The sequence below is a fragment of the Pistacia vera genome, unplaced genomic scaffold (genome assembly GCF_008641045.1).
Source record: "Pistacia vera cultivar Batoury unplaced genomic scaffold, PisVer_v2 Contig314, whole genome shotgun sequence".
NCBI classification, from domain to species: Eukaryota; Viridiplantae; Streptophyta; class Magnoliopsida; order Sapindales; family Anacardiaceae; genus Pistacia; species Pistacia vera.
In genome coordinates this window covers 362,033-384,083 of record NW_022196129.1, presented here as the reverse complement: position 1 = coordinate 384,083, position 22,051 = coordinate 362,033, and the positions used below count along the sequence as shown (strand labels likewise).

Genomic DNA, 22,051 nt, shown 5'->3' with positions numbered 1-22,051 from the left:
ACCGCATTGTTGAAGAGAGAAGATGTTCTTTAAAAAATGAGATGGTTGAAGTCATAACATGTTTACGGGATTGGACTCGTGCCGACATAAGAGATCAGTAACACCCTATAGAACCCGAACTACTTAACCTTTTCAAAAACATTGATTTGGAGGATGTAAATATTATTGATGATGAAAATTAATAATTTATTAAAATTAAATTTATTTAATTGTTTATTTGTGATTGTGTGGATATTATATTTACGTTAAAACTTAAAATTAAATTATTATTATCTCCTTAAAGTTTAAATTAAAAATACCCTAAATTTATAACTAATTAAGAATTAAGTCATTATATATTCATTAACATTTAATTATTCATTTATGTTTAATTAATTAAAAATTTACAAATTACCCCTAAAAATTACATTAAACCCCCTTATAAAATTTTGATTAAATCCCTAAATAGATAAAAAAAATATAGGGGGCAAATAAAATTATTTAGGCCCGTGGGATCAGTCCCAAGACCGATCCTACGGGCCTAGGATCAATCTGGTCCCTAATATTTTTCATGGATGTGGGACCCATGAAAGACTGGTCCCAATGGGACAATCGAGCCCAGACCCACGCCCTGTTGGGCCGATCCCTGCCCACCTTTAGTCCATCCCCTCTGCATGGTGGATGGTAAAATCAAATGATAGTTTTGAATTAATCTCGTCTGAAGAATCTCTTCAAATTATTTTATTGGGAAAGTTTACAATATGCAATCTTCTTTTTCTTCCCCATATCTTCCGAAAAGAAAATAGTATGAGAGAATATAAATAGTAATGAGACTGAAATTAAAGGAAGTACGAAATTGTTTAGGAATAGAGAAACCAATTCCAAAATTGTTTAGGAAAAATAGACTTGACTTGCTTGCCCATTTTGAGTCATGATCAAATGGCGATCTTTAGTGGAGAAGTGAGAATCCAAAATCTAGTGTTTAAGAGTGTTTAATTGGAGTTTTGTCATATGGAAGGATAATTAATAAGGAATTTAATGAAAGAAGGAAGTCTAATTAGACTAATTGATTTGGGTTATTTTACTTGATTTAGGTCATCAAAATTACTGCATTTTATTTTTATTTTTAAAGATTTTATTGCATGAAATTGAAAGGGACTATATGGTAAAGTTAAAAAGTTTTAGGCTTTTGAAGATTCATATAATACATTATCAACCTTCATTTATATCAATATAATCCAGTACTTGTTACATATTTGAGACATTTTGATCTTACCAAATATGAGATAAAAAATTCTTAGTTGGAAAAGGAGTTTTTTGGACCCTTGAGATTTAATCAAGTATGGTAACTTGGAAATGATTCATAGCAGTGTTTTGTTCTTGTGTTTGTGAGATTGGGAAACTAGGAAAATGGACTACATTTTGTTGAGAGATTGTATTTGAGTTCGAGCTCGAGCCGAGCTCAAATAGAGACAAAAATTCTCAAGCTTAGATGGAGCTTGAGCCCCACTTTGTAGTATCGAGCATGAGCTCGATTCCTCAGGCTTGCCAAGCTCAAGCTCGAACTCGCATTCGGTACTGTAGAAAATGAGTCGACCTCGATAAGCCAAAAACTCGGCTTGTTTACTTCCTACTCTCAGTCAATGGTGTGTATGAGGCAAGCTTTCAGTTCTTATTACTCAAATACAATCTTGAGTTTGGAGGTCGATTGTCCAGTAGAAGCCACACAGTAGACTGTCTAGGTCTTGTTTCTTCCTTCTTCCTCCCCAAATCTTCTAATTGTATCTTCCTCTTATATTCTTCCTTTTTTGTAGTAATAATTTAACCTTTTCGTACGCTTTCGCATAATTCTTAGGATAGTGCTTGCGTGGGCTTCTACATACCTTATTATTTCGTACCTCGATCCTTAAGACTGCTCAATGCAGTATTGGCATTGAAAGTCCCAAGCTTCGGACCTCAAGATGGTACCTTCGTATGAAAACCATCATACTCTCATCTATGCTTTGGTGTAAATCTAGCAAATTTTCTTCTAGTTGCCTCTCCTTTCAGGAGCCTCTAAGCTACGACAAAATAAAGTGAAAGAAAACAGGCTTATTAGGGGTACAATGGTGGAAAAATGGTGTATAAATGAAGTAAGATTCACATGGCATGAAATTAAGACAAATAGGGTGGAATTATTCCTTTAAAGCTTTTCAACCCTTTGTAGCTTTGATTGGAGATGAAAGATCTTAAAAATTTATGAAGAATCCTTAAAGTGTATCCACCACAAGATGAAGAACAGAGAAACTTTTTTGGCCTTTTTTGGGTGAGAAGAAATAATGCAAAAGTTAGGTTAAATGGGATTATAAGTGCATATTTATAGTTGGACTTTTTTTGCAATTTTGAAATTGTTATTAACTCCTTAATACAATTTCAATAATCTTTCCAAGTCCTTGAAACAATTTAAACTTAAATTGAGTCCCTGATCTAAACAAATTTATAATCAAGGCACACCATTTAACTTAATCCCATTTTATATACATATATTGGTCCAATATTGAATCCAATCAAATAAATATATATTGGCCCATTATTGAATCCAATCCAATAAATATATAAATATATCAATTCAATAATGATGAATGACCATATTACCCTTGGCCAGTGCTAGCTTTTTATGATTAATCATTTCTCACCAATACATTAATTTGGATACATGCGTTTACGTCCAAACATCGTTGACCTTTAATGATATGTATTGCCTTCTCTTCTCATACTTGGTTTTTAGGTGTGACCATTTAAGGTGTAAATGAAGGCCCGTTGGGCTGCTTCCAGCATAAACCACAAATATCCAAGTTAAGACTCTGTACAGCGCATATTCAAAGACATGAAAAGATTTCTCACAGTGTGAAATTATTCTCACATTAAATCAAAAGACAACATCAATGCATGTATTAATCTCACCCAAGTTTAGTGAAGGCATGAAAAGATTTTAGGAAGAAAATAACAATCTTACCGGTGATGGTTTGCGGCAGCGAAGGTGGCGAAGTGACGACTTCATTGATTGTTGCTACTACTAGGAACATCATAAACAATCGATGGAGGAGATTTTAGTGACTTAGGGGAAGAGATTTTGGCGACTCAGGGGAAGAGATTTCGACGATTTAGTGGAAGAAACTTGGGTGATTTAGTGGAGGAGATTTAGGGTTTATGGGCTCTGATTAGTTTAGTAGAGGAGATTTGGGTGGGAGAGGTTTGGGAGGAAGACACTTCGGTTTTTGGCGGCAGTTTTCTTGCCCTATTTTTGACTTCGTAGAATTTTAGGGGAAAATGGGTTTTGAGTGTTGACAATGACGGCAAGGGACTTGTGTGTTTTGGTTTGGGCGGAAAATTTTGCCTTAGCAAATTTTAGGGTGGGAAGCCTTGGAGCCAAATTTCAGAATTTTTTTTTTTTTTTTTAACTTTATCCTTCACAGTGTTTATTAAGACTATAACAGTCAATGAATTAAATTGCACCTCTTAATTTTTACACGATCCTTGATAGTTAATAACAGTCAAGGATTAGCTAAAATAGTCAAGTATTGTCTCAAATCCTTGACAGTTAAAAAACAGTCAAGAAGTTGTCAAGGAAAATAGTCAAGAGATTCTGTCAAATTTTTTGTCAAGAAAGGTCTATTTCCTTGTAGTGATGAAACGTTATGAATCGACGAAGTTAAATTTGAAAAAAAAAATTCAAGCATCGAAGGAAATCGGCCTTAGGCAGATGACTAAAATTCAAAGCGGACAATTGATCCGGAATTGGAGTTGCTTGTCGCAAAAGATTTCCTTGCACACATTCGAAAAAGCGCGTCAAGAAGCGAGCTATGCATAACTTAGAGTGAATTCGGATCTTCTATTACAAGTCAAACTAGGATGAATGAAATGACTCCACAGAAATATAATAATCGCTACTCGATAAGGGCATACTGAGAAATTCCTTTTTCATTAATGAAATTCTATTACATTCTTAAAAAAAAAAAAAAAAAGAGAAGAAAAATAATAACAAAAGACAAAAAAATGTATGATGCTTCAAACAGCTGGGGGAGTAGGGGGGTCATTCTCCGCTGGACCAAGGAGCTTGGTACCGACGAGAAGAAACGATTCTTCAATGGAAGGGGCATCATCAATTTCTCCAAAGTTGGGAGCCTCGCTCGGCAGAACTGTAGATAGGGGAGCCGGATCCTCGACTTCCAGCTTGAGTCCGATCTCCTCTTTTCCCTCCTCGACCTCTTCTTGGCCCTCACTATCATCCTCGGAGTCATCCAAGTACATGAAGACCATTCCTTGGGCTTCAACCTTCATCCTCTCGACTTCCTTTTGGTAAGCTTGCAGCAGGAAAGAGAAGTCGATCGAGGGGTGGGCTTCCAATAACTTCTGCACGAGGAAGACCAACGTCTGCCAGGCCCGAGTAGTGATGGTCTCGTTTAGCTCCTCAATTTGAAGCTTGAGTTGCCCGGCCTCATCTTTGGCTTTTCATTGACCTTCTACCTCCTGGGCACGGTCAAGCGAGGACTGCTTAGATTTGGTCTCCTAGTCTGAGGCGACCTTCTAAGCTGAGAAAAGCTTGGAGTTTAACTTGTTATTAGCATTTCGTTGCTATGCCAAATTCTTCTCGGCTTCCACTGCCTTAGCTTCAACCATGCTTGTTTTAAGCTTGTCAAGGAACTCTCTTTCCTTGACCCCAAATCTCGCCATTTTCCCCCTAAGCCATTCGAGCTCAGCCTGGTTGGCCGCCCTATCTTTCTCTGCAACCTCGACTCTAATTAGAGTGTCTTCTTTCACCGTCTCTGATAATTTCCATCCTTTGTGAGTGCCCTCTAAAGTGGTATAACACTCCTCATAAAAAAGCCTGCTCGCCATGGTAACCTAACAAAAAAACAGAGAAAAGGGTGACAAGATGGAAAGTTAACAAGAAGCAAAGATAGCATGCAATGATAAAACAAAAGGGGAGCAAACTACTGGTACCTTCGCCATGTAGCTGCACACCAAGGCCAACATATCAGTTGGAGCAGCATCTCTGATGGTCACGAAGGTTCGCAGAGTGAATCCATCCCTAGCTGCTGTGACCCCAATGCTAATATGGTTAGGCAGTTGATCGATAAGAGTGTCGACCGCAGCTTGGGCCGCTTCATCCATCTTCTTGCTCTTTGAGCGGGATGAGCTGGATTTACTCCCCCCGATAGCACCAGCCTCGCCCATAGGAGCAGACTTCTTCTTGGCCAACTCCTTGGCTGCTGTTTTCTTTAGGTCGCCAGCCTGCGCGGCGACCTCTTTGCCCTAGCCACCCTGCTGCTTGGACACCTTTTGTTTGCCCGAGGCCCTTAGAGGCTTGATTGCTTTCTTCTTACTTGAGTTATCGCGTTGCTCGGGTGCCTTCAATTTCCCCCTGAGCTTCTACTAAGCTCTGGAGTTTTCTTCGCCAGCCTCTTTTGGGGCTCAGAAACACTCTTTCTACCTGCTGCCTTTGGAGCAGTCACGGGTTTTTCTACTCTTGGACCCTCCCCAAGCTCACCACCGGCATGCTTCACATCGGCGACATCAGTGGGCCACTTCATCGCCAAAGCAGCTGCTGTCTTCTTGGTAGCCGCCGGAGCTGCCGTCTTCTTCTTAAGGCCTTTGGGTTTCTCGACCCACATCTCTTTAAGAAAGTAACAAGCAGTAAGTGACTTATCTGCACAGTAAAAAGTGCGAGCAAACGATATCTTAACCTTTTTCTAAAATCGTAGGAAATCTCGTGTCGTCCCGACAGAAGCTGTATGCTCACAGGTGGGGGAGCGTAACGATCTCGTTAACGTTATGTTGTCCGTCAGGAAGGTCACTGAAATGCCGAAGCCTCTACAAGCTTGTGACAGGGAGATAGTTATGTTCAATGTTAACTTCAAAACAAAGCAACTTGGTTAGTTGGAACACAAAGCTCGAAAGTGATCCTCGCACGTACGGTAAGTCAATATCTTACTCGCTTCCGAGGTGAAGACACCAGTCTCCCGGGCTTCATAGAAGAAAAATTGTGAGTCCCAGTGCGGGACCTTCTTCAGGACATCGACCAACCTATTGAAATGTACCTTCCTCGCCTTTGAAAGATAGTATGTCTGGTCTTGCCCTTTTTTGAGCCTATATAGATGGACGAGCTCCTTGATGGATTACTCGTCCAACTCAGAGATCATCTACGTAATATATAGCGATAATAATTATGTAGGAATTTATGGAAAGCTAGAGGGGAACGATGTTGAACCGCTTTAGCATGTTGTCAATAAAATGATGAGGGAGAATGGATACCCCACATCTCAGGAAAGTCTTAGGGGTCGCCACCCATCTAGGCGGGGGATTCTTTCAAGAAATATCTCTCGGGGCCATCAAATTAAGCTGCGACACATAGACTACTCTTATGCATTCTAGATCCTCGACGATAATCGAGGATTGTGGCTCTCTTCATAGCCTATGGGCTGGAGACCGCACAGGTTGAGCCAACTGTATCAAGGCACGGTCGAAAGAGCCTGCCATGTCAGAGTCCAAGCTTCGTGCCACAATTTTCTCGGAAACCTCAGGAGTTGAATCCCCAAGGATTGCCAAGCCTGCAGGCGAATCGAGCATGTGGTCAATTGTGTGATTGCTGGAAGAAGACATGGTTTTAGCTCGCTTCTAGGTGCCTAAAACAGAAGCAAACATGTGTCAGAGTTCAAAAAATTCGGCGACCATTTCACATTTGCTTTTAGTTCAGGCACCCAAGATAGCTTGCACCACACAACGAACGCAGGTGACCTACCCCAGGTTCTGGTGGCTATCGCATTAAACCCTCCTTAAACGCAGACCCGCCGGAGACGTATTTAAAAACCCTACGAAAGCCCTAGAACATCCAATGTGGCCATGACATTAGCCACCCTTTAACACAAAAACTGGAAAAACGTGTAAGGAAAGGGAAAAGAACCTTACTGGGACGAAAGAAGTTCAAAAACTCACTGGAAGGAGCACCGTGGCGATGACGAAACAACAACAAAGTGGACAAAGACGTCAGAGAATTTTCATGGATTGAATGAGCATTCTGAGGACTTCGCCACCTTTTATAGTGGTTTGCATGGAAGACGAAAGGGTGGGGTTTAATTGTAGCCGTCGATCTACAGTGAATCTTGACCCTTCGTTCGTCAAGCAATCTTGGGCTATCGCGAGGATGGAAGAAGAAAGGGCGGGGGCAGATGTTGTGTATGATTTTTCTGTTAGTAAACGATCCAGTTGCGTAGCGAAAAACAAAAATATTTACGACATGGATCATTCTATAGAACCAAGATCAGGGCACAAATTTACAGTTTATATATAAAATAAGAATCTGTAGAAAATCAGTTTAGAGTTTAAGAAATCATATGCACGTTTGGAGGCTCCTCCAACTTGTCTCTGAGCGTATTTCGCTACCGACCCAAGTGTAGGATCGAACCGGTGTAGTCCACATGAAGATAACCTAAAGGAACTAAAGAGGGATTTGCTAGATCCTCTTTAGCCTTTAAGAACCAATAAGAAATCAAAGTGTATTTGATTTTTAGCAAAAAGCAAAACTGGCGTGAGAGAAATGTCAAAGGGGCTGGAACTTTTGTTTTTTATGTCATTGAAATGAATATCAATTTATTTTCACAAAGTTTGCACTTATATAGTGCATACTTTAACCTATTCCATCATGGAATAGGCTTGAGCTCTACCCAAACATCCCTTGTATCCAAACATCCCTTTTAAGATATTTTAATTTTAATTTATCATTATCTCAATTAAATTCAATATACCCCTTGTATCCAAACATCCTTTTTAAGATATTTTAATTTTAATTTATCATTATCTCAATTAAATTCAATATATATATACAATAATGATAATTTATTTAAATATATGCAAACACATATTTAAACGTAATCTCACTTACTTATTTTTAACATCAAATTAAATAAAGGCTATGACTTCAGCAAATTTAATTGCACTGTGAAATTACCAAAATACCCTTTTGCCTAAAAAGACGAAAATGCCCTTCTTCTAAACTGGTTTTAAATTATCTTCTATGTGTGTGACTCGTAGGCTCCTAATCATACTGGTAGTGTGTAGTATCGCGATTAACACCAATTAATCGTCTCACTATACATAGACCAAGATTGGCCCCTAGCAAGGCATCATGGCCACCCGATAGATTCGGATTCAGCGAAACAGCTACCTATCAACGATATGGTTACTGTACAATCTGATCCTTTCATCATCTATTATCTCGACGAGACCGGGGCATAGAAATAGCATCGACCTCGGTTACTCTCGATATTATGTATTTAGTTACTGGACTAATGACCTGTATTATAAACTGGATAAAGCAACAACTCAATCCCATTGTGGCCATAGTTTTAGTGTCATTGCCATTTACTAAATTGCGCCGTGAGATAACTTATCCCGTACCCGGGAATGATGAATCTTCTATCCACCATAGTCTTGATACACTCCTTAATGTAGTCAATCACCACCGTATTGACATCTCTGAAAAGAACTGCGTTAGGCTAGTGTCAAACTACAACAATCGGTGCACAAGGTGCTCCAGTGATCTCAAGTCTAAGGATCACATGCACCACCATTCGTTAGAGGATTTGTTTCATAGACATTGGGGTTACCATCCATATGGAATCCTCTGTCAGGTCAGTCCAGTGAACTTGCCTACAACAAGCACCTATGTGTTGCACCAGGTTGTCACCAAACAACATTGACAAGTGAGATCAGTCATTGCCTTTCGACAGGGTCGTTCAACACTATGCCCTTACTTCAGAATAATACTGGGGCTATGGACGTTTCTAGAATGGCCACCTTATGTGCTCATAGGGTTCTCACTATCAAGATTTGAAACACTTGATACCCTCGTCACGGTTTTACCATTCTAAGGACATATATCAATACATACAATGATGATTTACGCGATATAGTATAAAATGCCTTTTATTGATCAATGAACATTATTACAAAGAGTCAATTCTACTATAATTGATTGGCTTTAGGGCATCTACTCTAACATTTTCCACCAAGCTCGGGTTATCACGAGGATGTAGCTCGACTTAGGATCAGTCTGACTCCACCTGTTGTCTAACACAACATAAACTCGTCAACACATAGCTTGACCCAACATAAGCTAGTCACGAACAACCCGAATGATCATTCAATCAATTCCTAGATAACTTCAGATCCTATATATTGCGGGAATGACTAAATCAACATCAATCTCTGCCTAATCACAGCTCCAATCATAAGAATATCAGAATCGCAGTTCAGTCAATTGTAATCACTTTATTTTTGCTCTTTCCTTTGTACAAACCTTGTATATAAACCCCCTCACATGAGGAAAAAGGTGTTACGAGTTTCACACAAAATTCTCATTGTAAGCTCTCACAGCAAATATCAAAAAAACAATAGATGTAGGCTCAAGAATTTACCTCGCCAAACCACTTTAAAAAAAATTCTCACTGTCATTTATTTTATTGCACTTAATATTTGTCTATTGTTGATTACCCGTAATCACGTGCACGTCCATTCTGATCCCATAAAGGTCGATCAGAATTCTCTGGTTGGTGCAAATTTCTGTATTAACAACAAAAATCAACCTTTTTTTTTTTTAATCGTTTTCAGCCTTTTTTGACTAGTTTATGCTTGTATTTGGCTGAGTTTTCGTGTTTTGCTTCCACCTATTGTCAGCTCCGACCGTTCTAGGGTTTTGTTGTTCTTCATTGGATTTTGGTTGATTTCGACAACAAAAATCCAATTGACCACCACCGTTGCAACCATCGGTTTTCCACAGATCAAAACCCTTCTATACCTGCAGCCAGAGCACTTACTGTTTGCCGACCGAATTCTCTCTTTGCGATTTTGGGCGTTTGTGTTTTTGGAGGTTGTTTGATCTTTGGTTGGAAATTAAGTGTTGGGGTTATGTTTGGAGTTTGATTGAGTGTTATTTGTTGATTTTATGGGTTTTGGATGAATTGGAGATTGGAATTTTTTTTTAGCTTCTAGCACACCACCCGTTTGATGAAATTCCCAAGCGAGCTACTGAGTAGTTCTCTGTTAAATGAGGGGCATTTTTGTCCAAATAATTAGTTGTTGAGGTTAAAGAAGTCATTCAACAAGTTTGGTTAATTATTTTTTTTCAGCTTCTGGCACACCACCCGTTCGACAAAATTCCCAAGCGAGGTACTGAGTAGTTCTCTGCTAAATGAGGGGCATTTTTGTCCAAATAATTAGTTAATGAGGTTATAGAAGTCATTCAACAAGTTGGGTTAATTGTTATTTGACATTAATGAAGGGCACTTGTGCAGGGATATTAAGGGTAAAATTGGAACAAAAATAGGATTACTTAATAATCTTAAAATACCATCTCGAGTAATCACATAACCTCCTATATCACCTCTTAGATTACCAAAGGAAGAAAAGATTATCTTAATCTTTTATTATCATTTGAACCAAACAAGTTAATGACTGGATTAAAAGATAGATTACCGTAATCCTCTTTCACCCCTAACCAAACGTAGCTTGTCTGTCTAGTATTATTCTCTAAGAATAACAAGATATTTATAAGTTCCCAAACCTAGTTAGAATCAGTCTGCTCGTTGCATTAGTTTCTCCAAATCTCCTTCTATGCTTAACTTCTTAAGTATCGTGATGTGGAGTGTAAATTTGTAAAACTGGAATTTGTTACTAAATAACTCTTCCATGTTTCCTAATCAATCAATCTTCATTTGTAATTTTAATAAATATAAAGAGGGATCTTTTATTCCTTTTCATAGAATTCTAGCCCGTTTAAAAAATGCCATTGCCACCGCTTTCAAATCTTCACGCCCCTCCTTCTTCGATCCGCAATAGCGGACCTATCCAAGGGCATCGGGTGGCCATGGACATCCCAGGACCCAGGTCCCACTCAATTTTTTAAGCTTTATGCATAGAAAAATACTATGCTTACTCACCACTTGTACTAACTGCTATACAACCTTTGTTAAAATTTTACATGGTACCCGTACTATGCATATAGTACCAGTACTATGCGTTATATTTACAAAGGATAGTAAGATGGTTAGTAAGATGGTGAGTAAGTATAGTATGGTTCTGCATAAACAAATAATTTTCATCGCTTAAATCGTATTATTTAAAAAAAATAAAATAAAAAACTGAATAAGGGGTTGTTATTTTTTCTTTAAACAAACTCAAAGACTTTTTCAAAACGTATTTTTTTTACAACTTGCAAGTATCTTGGAGCATTGATCATACAAGAGGAGAGGACCTACAATTCCTCCATATTTTACACGTTCATTCAAAATCATGTGCTTCATTGCCTACCTCAAAGCCAAGATACTTCTCCTACAATTAATAAATTTTTTTTCATTAAAATAAGAAAAAAAAATTAAAATTTGATCCTAAATAATTTTTTTTTTCAGAAAAGGGTAAATTAAATTAAAAAAAAAAAAAATTCAAACCCATACGTTAAATAAAATAGAACTGTGGGACTTGATAAATGGAAATTGTGTTTATTTGCAATCATATTTCATTAGTTAATTAATATGAATATGAATGTAAGACTCTTGATCTCGACACGAACTCGCATGAACTCTGCAGAAGCTGCCAACTGTCAGTGCGTGTGTGTGTGTGTCTGCTTCATCTCCTGTCCGTGAATGCTGCTTTCAGTTGCTTACAATCAACTATACACAACCACAAGGTTTCCTTTTTAACCAAATATCTTTCTTCTTGTATCATTTTTCCTGCCCTTTTTACTCAAAATATCTCTACACATTCTCTCTCTCTTTGTTTTTTTCTTTGAATCCAAACAAAAATTCATTCTCATTAGCATATTCTCCTCTCCTTTAATTTTAGACCCACCATTGCTTTGAGGATACCTTGAAGCATTTATTGCGCTTTGTTCTAGTAAAGGTTACCGACTACACTGCTCTTTCATCTATACCTCTGTTCGGTTTCTTATTGTTATTTAAAATTTTTTTTTTTTCAGGTTAGTTGTTCTTCATATTGATATGGGCTATGTTTAATTTTCTCTAAAAATAGTATTTTTTCCTGAATTTTATAAATTAATGGGCTTTAATCATCTGAGTTTGTTAGTTTTACTCTTTTGAAGTTCATTTTTGTAAGAGTTTCGTCAAGGCATTGTTAGTTTCTAGTTTTAAATCTGTAACCAATCCTGTGGTTATATTTTCTTATCAACTAGATGAGATTCCAAATGTCAATATGTACATTCTTATATTTATTTTTAATATTATATAGTTTTTATAGTTCTATCCAGTTTCTGTAAATACTAACAACTGAAACCTTGGGTTCTGTTAGATTTTGAGAAACCTGATCTGGGTCTGCTTCATTTTTGGAAGAAATGGTGAATTTGGGATTGCTTTCTGGAACCAAATCTGTGAAATCACCGAGGGTAAACTTTAGGATACCGTATTATACTCACTGGGGTCAGAGCCTGATTGTTTGCGGCTCTGAGCCTGTGCTTGGTTCATGGAATGTGAAGAAGGGCTTTTTACTGAGGCCTGTTCATGAAGGTGATCAGCTCATATGGTGTGGAAATATTGCAGTTCCAAGCGGGTTTTCTTGTGAGTACAGTTATTATGTTGTGGATGATGAGAGAAATGTACTGAGATGGGAGATGGGAAAGAAACGTAAACTGTTGTTGCCCGAGGGTATTAAGGATGGGGAAGTAGTTCAGCTTCATGATCTTTGGCAGGTGCTGTTCTTGTTTAATTTCTTACATCTCTATCCTTCATGTGTGACTTTGAAGGGCTGTTTGTGTTTTTGTAGTTGCAGGTGTATTCACTTTTTCAAAAACTAGGGTGATGGATATTCCTTGATATTATGCTTCAATTGAACTTATGCTTGATTTTTGATTTGGGAATTGGGATTTGTTAATTCTCTGACAACTTTTCCAAGGCCAATCATAGGGAATCTTTGCTGTAAATGGTTCTGTTTATTTATTTATTTGTTCTTTTTTTGTTGCTGAATATAAGAAAATAAAGTAATAGAGGAACTTTGAATGTTAAAGCATTCCATATAGGGAAGGTGAACGGATTTCTGGGTATCCAAAGGGGAAAAGAATGCATTCTAATTCAAAAGTTGTAGATTCCCTAATATTTTTTTTTATCTTCCCTCTTCCTTTTTCTTTTCAGTTTTCTTAGCCCCGACTGAAGCATTTTGTAGACTTGATGACTTAATGGATGTCTTATTTGTCTTCATTCTATATTTTCTGTAATATTTTCCTTTTGAAATTTTAGAATTCACATTTTCTCTTTTATTATTCGTTCTAAGTTGGTGTCTCTTTATTCTTATTGATGTTATGAACTAAATTTTGGTTTCATAATCCTATGCTGTTAGATTAATATTAAACACTGGATATGAGTATGATTACCACTGTAACACTGTATAATCAGAATCTTTTGAATTGTGTCTTGTTTTTTTGCGTTAGTACCTGTCAGCAACTAAATGGAGTATTCCACTCTTATTTTGTAGTGATTTGGAGCTTTTTCCAAGTAATTTTTTGTAGCAGTTTGTTTTTTCAACCGTTAGAGTCCCCTCTGAAAATCTGTGTCATTAGGAAGTCGATGTTGACAAATGTTTCTGTCTTTTATATTCTTGACTGTTTGATGTTGGTTGATTGGAGGTGGCTAAAACTCACTCATGCTGAGTGTTTTTGGTTTTGACATCTATTTCGCTTAATAGTTCTGTTTTTGATAAATCCAGACTGGTGGTGATGCTCTCCCTTTCAGAAGTGCCTTCAAAAATGTCATCTTTCGCCAAAGCTTGAGTTTGAACATTGAGAGACCTGAAGGGCTCATACATGATAAGTTAGATGGGGAAGGTAATTATAAATAGATTGAATTTTTTTGACAATCCTTTTTATCTAATTTTCTAGTTTGGAACTGGAATATTAGCATTGTGACATGTTATTAATGATTTCTTTCAAATGTAAAACAGATTCGATCCTTGTGCATTTCAAAATTTGCTGTCCTAATGTAGAAGAAGACACTTCAGTAATTTCTTTTCTCCAGAAATCAGTTTTCATAATTATCTAATATTAACTGTTTCTTCTAAATTTTGGCTAATAATCTCAGCTGTTTGAAATTGCTGCTTTGCTTATATTTATAAAGTCTGACTAATGCAGGTATATGTGATTGGTAGCACTTCAAAGTTAGGGCAGTGGAAGATTGAGGGTGGACTCAAACTTAGTTATGCTGGTGAATCAATCTGGGAAACAGATTGTGTAATGCAAAGGGGTGACCTTCCCTTTAAATATCCTTTTGGGATTCTTCATCTCTAATAATTTGAAATTTAGATTTATATTGCCTTCTGTTCTGCAATTTGGTTGGACATTGTTATGTTCTCTGTTTCTTCTCCTTAACGCTCATTGCACATATAAGTATTGTAAATATGGAAAAACAGGAAGCATTTCTTTGGAAACTGGTCCCCACCGGGAACTGTCCGTTGACTCCTCTAACAATCAGCCAAGATACATCTTCCTTTCAGATGGCATGATGCGGGTAACTATTGAGTAAATCTTATATATATATATATATATATAGGCTATTATATTTTTCTCTTAAACTATTTGTTTTTGTTAGAAATGCCTTGGAGGGGTGCGTGGTGTTGCAGTCCCCGTGTTCTCTATTAGGTCAGAAGCCGATCTTGGTGTTGGAGAGTTTCTTGACCTGAAATTACTTGTTGATTGGTCGGTGGGTCTGGGTTCCATTTAGTTCAACTTCTACCAATCAATGATACATCTGTGCATAAGATGTGGTGGGATCATATCCCTACAGGTATCACAAGAACTTCAATCTCAAATTGCATAAATCAAATTTGAACTTTTCCATTCATTCATCTCAGGCATGTTTACCACTCACTTACATTTTCAATGCGTCTTTTGGCTGGCATATTTGTGCATTCCTTGGCATTGCTTCTTATATTTAGTTCCATAATCTAAATTGACGGAAGTAGCCATTGCCTTTTTCTGCATCTAGGATACAGTTGCTTCTTTTGACTTCCGTTTTCCAATCACATTTTTACATCACCTAATATATTCCCTTAGTTATTTTAATCAGTTTTCGCAGCATTCTTGAAGATTCATTTTGTTTTCATTAATATACAAATGTTGATGGTTCTGACTTGTTCTTTGTCATTCCACTCACTTTCTGTATTTGCTTGCATCCTTTGTACCTGAGAATAGAAGCACTTTCTGAAACATGCCAGAGTATCTCAAGGTATCTTCATAACTTCAATTTTTTTTTTTTTTCCCAATAAATGATAATAGTCCTCCTGTAATTTGTGCTGCTATCTCAATGTTTTTAGTAGCAACCTCTCTCTCTCTTTCTTTCCTTTTTAATTTTTTTTTTATTTTTAATCTTGACCACCACATTATTATTATTTTCTCGCAGAAAGAAATTGAGAAAGCAAAAGTGCAGCTAGATTTAAAGTTAGCCCTCTGAAATATATTTTTTTTTTTTGATCATGATGAAAAGACATTATGTCATTCATATTTTTATGGTTTCAATGCATGTTATGATCCATATTTGGTTGGAAAGAATAGAAGAGAAAAGGAATTATTTTTGATGTAGTGAGCCAGCTCTATGGACATGGCTGACATCCTTTATATGGATTAATTGCTTATGTTTTGTGTAAGACATGAAATTTGTGGTGATATGGCCTCTTTCTCAAAATTTGCTTTCATACCATGTATAATAATCATTAGTACTAAAGTTTAAGTGATTGGTAAAATTGCAGCAACAATATTTGATCCTAACCCTGATTGTGTCTGTCTCATTTGTTTCTTATTTGATGGAAAATATCATGGATAAAGAAGTGGAATTCATTTTGGAATGGATGGGGCCCAAAGTCTTTGCTTAAGCTTACTGATGGAGAGTCATCTATTTCTTTATTTATATCATATTCTGTTATTATACATCTGAGCGATTTGATGTCTACTCAAATTTATTCCTGTGTTCTTTACATCAAGATGGTATCTTTTGCATGACATTGTATAATATATGGTTGTGCGTATTACATATTAAGTTCAGAAATGTGAATGCTAATTTAATTTTAGGATGTTATAACAAGCTCTTATTAGGTTACAACTTTTTCCACTCTTATCTGAATTGTAGGCATCCACATACCAGCTGAAATTTCTCCCCTCCCGCACCTCGTCATGATAACTCTTGCCAGTATCAGCTTGACCATTTATTATATAGTTATTATACTTAGATCTTTAAACAAACTTTCAAATCATTTATTTTGCCAGTGTCCCTTTCACTACAAAATATAGCATAAGACACTAACATTAATGGCTAATCCAAATTCCAAACTTAAATATTTATTCAGGTGTTTTAAATTTAAAATAAATACATGTACACGACAGATTCTCTAAAAGGTTTTGAATTGAAAGCTGCAATTCATACTTCAATTAGGTTTAGCATGAAAAACCCAACACAACCCATACAAGAGATATAATCCACTTACTTTCCAATGTTTGTCTTTCTTGTAAATAATTTAAAGGTACATGTGTACATGGCTAATGGTGTTATAATTGTTTGCATCCATCCATTTAAGTTGGCATTTTTCTTACTAATTTGATTTTGGATACGTACAGGTGTTGATTATGAGGCTACTCTGGCTACTAAACTTTCAATTGCCAAGAAATTTTTGACCGAGAGAAGGATTTAATCACTTAAATCCGATTCCTTTCAGAATTTTTACTCCGAGAATGAGGTCTTATAGAGTTTGACCTTATTTTTGATTCAGTTAAAAGAGTCAATTCTCTTATTTTTGAATTTAAATTTGTATAATCCTTGAAAACCAATTTACTCTAATGTTTCATTTCATTTGTAAAAGGATTGGCTAAAACCCTATGCGGCTTTCTGTTTCTTACGGGACTTTTTGCACATCAGACCACAGTCAATGGGGTCGCTTTTCTCATTATTCAAAGGACAAGGTGAGCTATTTCATCTTATTGGTGTTGTGTTGAATCTAGTTGTAATAACTGAGTGAAAAATAGGTTAAACCTTATCAAGATTTTTGATTGTGCAATGATAAATCTCCATTTCTTGCAGCTTGAAAACTTGTCTTGAAAGACAGCTTTCACTACGACATAATATGCTTCAACTATTATGTCCAGTACCATTACATTTACAGGTAAGTGCACTGATCTAGGCCTATAATCTATGCATCATCTGCACTAAATATTGAGCAAACTATGTGTTTTTTCTTTGGTAACATTTTGCTATTACAGCTATCAGACGCTGCAGAATATGCAAGAAAGAAAAGAGTTATTTGAAGGGAGACCTACCTATTGGGTGTTGACAGAAATAGTGTGGATACCTGGGTCTATCCAAATTTGTTCCTTATGAACACTTCTACCGGACCCCTCCTGATTATTTTGATAAAAATGGCCAACTGGGGATTTCCTCCTTAAACTGGGAGGAAATGTCCAAAACAACTATGGTTGGTGCGTGTTCGATTATCACAGGTTTTCCTCTCCTATTTGTTTCCTGTCTATGTTCAAATGTAGCATCCTTTTGGCTGATTTCTATATCTACAACTTTCTTTCTGGTTTTTGATTCTTCTTGTTTCTTTTCTCTGCTGGTCACAGATGGCAAAGTACTTTACAGCTTACAGGATTGATCATATTTGGGTTTCTTTGAATCTGGGAGCTTCCAGAGCATGCTATGACGGTCTACTTGGAAATTTCGCCATCTATCCTCTGAGTCAGGTGGGGCTCACACCCATATAATCATGAAATACAATATCTGTATAATAAACAAGGGCTAGACCAGTATAGCATCTATGCAAATAATTTCATCTTATTTTAATTTATTAATAATATGGAAAAACATGCTTCTGTTAGGAAGAACTAGAACGAGAGGGAATATGGGACTTTGATCGCTTGACCGTCCGTAGTTAACAGAGTTCTTGCAGGTTACTGAATTTTCATTGTTTGCTATAATCTAGTTCTTCTAAAGTCCTGTCGTCATTAACTTGTGATTTTAGTTTCCTTCTAGTGAAATATCTGTTCTTTTGTGTTACTATATCATGGATTTTATTTTTATTTATATTTCCTGTTTCAGGAAAAATTTGGATCTTCTTGGACTTATATGCTGCAAATTTTCTACAGATTTCAGAAGGGCCGTTATGAGGTGATAATAATGACAGTTTGGTGATGAAGTCTGATTGTTAGTCTTTTCTACTCATGATCTTCTGAAGGAATTATAAAATATCTTGATCTTTTGCAAGCCATATGAATTTACTGATGAAATTGAGAAATTTAATTAAATTAGTCACCTTCAATGTTCCCATTTTTTATCTTAATTTTTTTTTTTTTGAAATTTCTTCAAAACTGGCGTATACTGAGGAAATAGGGTTTCTTAATAACATATATTTTTTAATAAATTTGACTGGATGAATAATGCATCTAGTTATGAAATTTAATATTTCCTGCAAACATTTAGGTAGTAAATGGGCTGACTAGGCTTCAAAATTAGAATGGGAATATGATGTAAATTAAAATTTAAATGTCAATATTGCAGAGCACGAAGTGTGAACTCTCTATGTCTCAATTCAGGTTGAGTGCATTTATTATTTTCTTGGTTTTTAGATGGCAATATTTTGTCTTAACCAAATTACGTTTAGATGGCTTTCTCATCTTTTCTGCCATAGGTGTTTAGTTGATGTTCTCCCGGTGAATTAGTTCTTTAATTCTCCACCCCTTTTTAGGAAAGACAGATTATTGCCACTCATGTCGACACAGATTCATTTAAGGAATGTATTTCCTGATGCTGAAGCTTTGGTTTCTGCATTTATAACTAGCCTCTTTCGGTGATGGTGTGCTTTGATAATGCAAGGTCCCAACTTCTGCTTCCATCAAATACCATTGTTATCGATACGTTCTAGTCTGTGACATCTCTTGTTCTCTCAGCCTTAGCTATGGTTTCCTCTAGAGTCACTCTAGAAATGGAGTTTTGATGTAGATTCACCCTGAGTTGCTTGTTTTAGATTTTGAACTCTAAACAGCACAACTTTCTCCCTCTCTCTCTCCCTCTTAAATAACAATCTTTAGTTTATAAATTTTGATATTCGTTTCATTTCAGAGAAGAGAGTTCTGGATCTATTCTAAAGTCCTCTTGCATTTGCATCAACTGTATGCATGTCACTGTTAGTTTTGTATTTTCTGTATCCATTCAAGCGCCCAAACTGAAACATGTTTATCATTCCTTATACCATATCCTAGTTCACTGAGGAGTGCAACACGGAGAAAAAAATTGCTGCCAGTTGAAGTCATGTGCAAGAATCTATATGTTTGAGAGCGAAGATAAGATACGTCGTGATCTCTTGGATCTTCTAAAGGTAGCATGTTTGATCTGAGTGGTTTGTAATTTTTAGTTTCAAACTAATTATCTTCGAATTGTTCAATATAAGTTTCTTTTTTCTTCCAGACATCATAAACAAGTGTTTGATGATGTTGCCAGTCCTTGCCCTAGATTTTCATATATTCATTGCTCTTGCAGAATATAGTTCTTATTAGAGATCCGAGGATGCAAGGAATTTCATCCTCGATTCAATCTAGAGGACACTCAAGTTTTTCAGATTGGATGATCGCAGTACATTTGTCATGTCAATTTTGGACTAATCGGCTTGAATTGTCAGTGATCTTGAAGCGCTGAGATATTTGATATGATTAAAATTTTTGTTGTATTTCATGATTGTAAATCATGTTGGTGTTCTCTCACAGCGATAAAATGGTTGCCCTTTGGCGTTTTCCTTAATGAATCTCTTGATTTACTGCTGACTGAGTGCTGCTTATTTCTTGTCCTTGTGACAGCAAAAATGTTCTGAAAAATTGTACTATGACTACTATTTTCATCGGCAAGAAAATCTTTGGCGACAGAATGCCTTGAAGCCATTACCTGCCCTCCTGAACTCATCAGATATGATGGCCTGTGGGAAGATCTGGGACTTATTCCTTCCTGTGTTCATCCTGTAAATGCATTCAACCTTCACATACTCTCCCTCCACTCCCTGGCTTACCTGCCTCTGGTTTGCATTTCTTTTACATTTAAAGAATATTTTTCTGCGAATTACAACGTGACATGATGGTTTTAATTCGGTTATCCAAGAATTGGGGTAATAGGTTTACGCATTCACGTATGCCCAGTGAACCTGGACTAGATTTTGGTATTCCTTCTCAATATACACATGACGGTAAGATCATATACCATTTTGCTTCAAATATAAACTATTCATATCTCTTAGAGCATTATATTCTATCGGGAATTAAGTTATTCCATTGTGCCTCTAATATTATTACGATGGTTTTATGTGGAATGTCAACTAACAGCATATAAATCATTGACACCTACTGGAGAAAGAGAGCATTAAAGATTTTATAATAATAGATAATTAATGTTTCAGTGAATGCAGTGAACTAAGATGCTCTACTTTTGAACTTCTTATAAGAACTCAGACTATTTATTTTTTCTAAATGCTGTAGTAACAGAAGACTGTGGCATTAAATATCAGTAACATTGAAATGGAAACATGGGGAAACATACCTATCTAGTAACTCTTTTAGTATTTTGTTTTTTACTATAAAGCATGAAATCACAGGCTTTGGATATGCATTTTGGTCATATGGTCTAAAGCACCTCAACTTATATTTAGGAGATCCTTGTCTTCTTGTAAGAATGATTCGGAAATCGGTGTCTGTTCCAATGTAATTCAGGTGTGTGCTCCATCTTGCCATGATTGCTCTACCCTTCGTGCTTGGTGGGAAGAAGACGAGGAAGAAGACATCGATTTTTCAAGAATGTATTGGTTCTGACGCATTACCACCTAGTAAATGTGTTCCAGAAGTCACACATTCATCATAAGGCAACATTTTGAATCTCCATCAATGTGGGCAATTTTCCCTCTTCAGGTACTTTTATGAAACTACCTGGCTTAGTGTCAAACAGAGGCCCTTTCGGAAACTATAATGTCAAAGTTAGAGTGCACTTTAGCTGTGCAATAGCAATTTCATGTCAAGGGATTATGCTTGCCTATTCAACCGCTTTGAATTGCACACAAACAATGTGCTTTTGTTTGATAATCAGGATTTGTTAGCATTGAAAGAAGAGTACACATCACGCCCTGCAGAAGAGGAGACAATCAATGACCCAACAAATCCAAAACACTATTGGAGATTCCGTAAGTTCATATATATATATATATATATTTGTTTATTTAGGAATTTAAGTATATGATCAAGTAGGCCTTTTGGTTTGCACTGTTTGAGGCCAAGTTGGTCTCCCTTTTTGGAAGATCTTGAATTTAATTTTTTGCCTTTGTACTCAGGTGTACATGTCACACTGGAGTCATTGCTGAAGGATAAAGAACTGAAAATGACCATTAAAGATCTTGTGCGTGGTAGTGGAAGATCACACCCTCAAGTGGATCAAGCAACAGCAGCCATTGCTTCGGATAAGCAACAGATTGCCAAGGTCCAGGAAAAGAACCCAACAGTAAAGCCTCTAAATGGAGTTCCGCGGAAGGAGACTGTAGCTGTCTTGTAAGTTTGGTAATGTTGTGTAGATGAATTATATTCTGCCGGAGCGAACCTGAAAGAATAATGAAGAACCTGGTAGATAGAGGTAACTATGTCGCGCACTTTACATGATAGTGTTGTCAGATTAGCAGCTCCATCCGATAATGTAATATTTTGTTGGTAAGATATTTGATGATGGGCGTGGCATAATGCTGATGCTAATAAAACTTGGTATCGCTAAGTTCATCCTTTCTGCTTGTATATTGAAACAAACATAATAAATAGTGATACAAGTGCTCTGTTATTACAACATCCCTGCATCATCTGCAGTCTTTCCATTAATAATTTTATTGCATAAAAGTTTTGAGGATACTGAAGAGGTTCCCATCTGCATATTGGCTGGTGTTGTAATATAACCTCTCTTGAAATTGGCCAATTGGAATTTGCCTAAACCTTGTGTATTCCATATTTGTAAGTGGGCAAGACTTGTCGAGGTTGAAGTAG

General features: G+C 36.6%; 1 pseudogene; it reads left to right on the top strand.

Moving 5' to 3' along the window:
- Nucleotides 1–11,708: 11,708 nt before the first annotated feature.
- Nucleotides 11,709–21,859, top strand: LOC116136466 (annotated as a pseudogene).
- Nucleotides 21,860–22,051: the final 192 nt, after the last annotated feature.